The sequence below is a fragment of the Octodon degus genome, unplaced genomic scaffold (assembly GCF_000260255.1).
Source record: "Octodon degus isolate 3935 unplaced genomic scaffold, OctDeg1.0 scaffold00374, whole genome shotgun sequence".
NCBI classification, from domain to species: Eukaryota; Metazoa; Chordata; class Mammalia; order Rodentia; family Octodontidae; genus Octodon; species Octodon degus.
In genome coordinates, this window is record NW_004524950.1 from 748609 (window position 1) to 752132 (window position 3524).

Here is a 3524-nt window from a genome sequence, read left to right on the forward strand (position 1 = left end):
CTTTTAACATTTCTTCTGTTTACTTTGGACTTAGCTTGCTCATTCCTTTGTAATTTTCTTTCTTTTTTTTTCTTTCCTTCCTTCTTTCTTTTTTTTTCCTTTTTTTTTTTTTGTTGTTGTTGTTGTCTTTCTGAGACAAGGTCTCACAGTTCAGTTCAGGCTGACTTTGAGCTTACTATGTAGCCCAAATTGGTCTCTAACTCGCAGTGATCCTCCCCTCTCAGCCTTCCAAGTGCTCAGATTATAGACTGGCTTCTTTTGTATTTTTCTAAAGTCTAAACTTAGATTATTTTTTTACATAAATTAATCCATTTATTATAGGCTAGAGATGTCTCAAATAGTAAGAGCTTCTACTGGTCTTGCAATTCCTTCAGTCTTCTGATGGCTGACTTGACTGGGACAGCCGAAGTGGTATTGTAGGTCTGGTGCCACCAGCCACGGTCTTCACGCAGGAGCCAAAGTGCCAGCTCCCCGCCTCTTCATCTTGGTCTCACCACAGAAAGAGCAGGTGTACTTGGTGTGCTGGTTGACTTCAATCTTCTTCACCATTTTCCGGAGGGAGGCACCATAGTGAGTCCCGTATTTACCAACCTTCTTGGTGTGCTTAGCCATGTCGATGCAAGGAGGCCCAAACCCAGAGAGGAAACAGACTATTGATTTAAAAACTTCTTTCCTAACTGGGGATGGTGGTGCACATGTGTAATCCCAGCACTTGGGGGGGGGGGTTGTGAGGCAGGAGGGTCATTGTGAATTAGAGACCACCCTGGGCTACAAAGTGAGCTCAAAGCCAGTCTGAACTGCTTGGAGAGATCCTGTGTCAGAAGGGAAAACTAAGAGAAAACCAACAACTTCTTTTCTAACACATATAGTCAAAACTGCAAATTCCCCTCTAAGCACTGCTTTCACTGAACCTGCTGTATTTTCATTTGTTCTTAGTTAAAAAAAAATTTAATTTCTTTTAAAAGCAGTTGTAGTGGCATATGCCTGCAACCCCAGCCTTTCAGAACACTGAGGCAGGAAGATTGCAAGCTTAAAACTAACTGGGATGACTTACTGAGACCCTGTCACAAAATAAAATTAAAGAATGTTGACTGAGACTGTATCCTCATAATGGAGGTTCGCTGGGAATATAGCTCAGGGGTGCAAGTGCCTTCCTGGCAAAGCGCTTTTCCAACATGTGACAGGCCCTGGGTTCAATCCTAAGTACTGGGGAAAAAAAAATCTATTGACATTTTCTTGCCACATGTAATATTTAGACTGTGTGGATTTTGAGATTTCCATCTATCTTTCATTTCACTTCATTTAATTCCACTGCTGAATGATTTTTTTTAAAATGTACCTAGTACAGGGTCTACAGGGTCTCACTATGTAGATTGTACTCATAGTGACCCTCCTGTTTTCAGCCTCCCAAGTGCTGGGATTACAGGTGCATGCCACCATGCCAGTCTCAACCACTGTCTCAGAGTGTCCTGGGGTGGGGGTGGGGGGAGCCTGCCCAGCTTGTTGGTACTGGGGATTGAATCCTGGTCCCCACACTCTGCCTAAGCAGGCGCTTTAGTTTGCTGACCTATCTGGCCCGCCCAGTTTCTATTTTTTAAATGTGTTAATATGTGTTTTATGAACCAGAATATGGTCTACCATGGTAAATTTTACTTGCCACTTCAAGAACACGTATTCTGCTGTTACTAGATGAACTAGTCTATAAATATCAATTATATCTAGTTGATTGATAGTGTTGAAGTTTAACTATATCCTTACTGATTATTTGCCAGGTAATTTATCCATTTTTAATAGAGAGATCCTGACATCTCCAAACTATGATAGAGTTTTATCTATTTCTCCTTATAGCTCTATCAATTTTTGCCATATAGTTTAATGTTCTGATGTTAGGCATATACATGTTAAGAATGGTTATACCCTTTTAGAGAATTGACACCTTTGCTATTATGCAGTGCACCTACTTATCTCTGATAAATTTCCTTACTTTACTCTGATGTCTGGTATGTCTGAAATTAATGTAGCTACTTCTGTTTTCTTTTGATTTGTGTTAGACTAGGCTATCTCAGTCCAACCATTTTCTCTTAATCTATATTTTTCTTTGTATTTAAGTAGTATATTTTGTTGTTTGAGACAGGGTCTTGCTATGTAGTTCAAGTTCATCTTGAATTCTCTATATAGCCCAGGCTGGCCTCGAACTCGAGGTGATCCTCCTGCCTGAGCCTCCTAAGTGCTGGGATTACAGGTTGGTTTTTGTATGGACAATACAGAGTTAGCTCTTATTTTTGATCCAGTCTAATAATTTTTTAATTAATTCATTTAGACTACTGATGTTCAAAAGGATCTTTGATATAGTTGGCTTAACATCCTCTTTATAGTATCTTTTTTTTTTTTTTTAATTTTAAGGAAGAGTCTACAGGGTGTTCAGGATCTCACTTCTAGATAGAACTCATAGTGATTCTCCTGTTTACAGACTCCCAAGTGCTGGGATTACAGGCACTCACCACCATGCCCAGTCTCAATTGCCGTCTCAGCAAGCCCTGGGGTTGGAGCTGGCAGGCAGGCCTTGGGGTTGGGGCTGGCAGGCAGGCCCAGGGATTGAACCCCGGCCCCTGCACCTGTTTTCAGGTGCTTTAATCTGCTGAGCTATTTGGCCAGCCCTTGTTTTATCTATTTTAGTCTTCCATTTTCTTTTAAAATTTCTTTTAAAACCAGTAGTAGTGGCATATGTCTGCAGCCACAGCCTCTCAGGACACTGAGAGAGGGGGATTGCAAGTTTTGTGGTTTTAACTGATAAGCTTATATTTTTCATTTTCTCTTTTTCATTAGCATATTACTTACACTTTTTATTAATTTTTAGTAGTTGGTCTAGAGTTTGAAATATACATTTTTTTAAAAAAAATCTTTTATTTATTTATTTAGTACAGGGTCTCGCTATGCAGTTCGAACTCATAGTGATCCTCCTGTCTCAGTCTCCCCAGCCCTGGGACTACAGATGTGCACCACCATGCCCAGTCTCAGTGGCTGGTCGGGCAACTGTGGCGGGCACACCATGCTGTACTGGGGATCAAACCCAAGTCCTTATGCTTGCCAGGCAGCTGCTTAGACTTCTGAGTTATCTCCCCAGCCCTACACTATACATTTACAGCTATTTCAAGTCTCCTTTCAAAGAACATTATATGATTTCAAGTATAGTGCAAGGACTTTACAATGAAAAAAATCCTGATTCTTCCCTCCTATTCCTTATATCACTGCTGCAATTAATTTATCTTTGCATAAATATGTATATTATTAGATTGTTGCTATTATTACTTTGGACAAACTAGTATCAGATCACTGAAAAATGGTAGATGAAGTATAGTTCAGTTGAAGAGTGCTTTGTTAGCATATATGAGGCCCTGGTACTATAAAAAGTAAGCATATCAATGAAAAAATATTTTTAAAGGTAAGTTTTAGGGGCTGGTGAGATGGCTCAGGGGTCTAAAGCACCTACTTAGAACAAGCTAAGCTCAACAAAGCACAGGGAC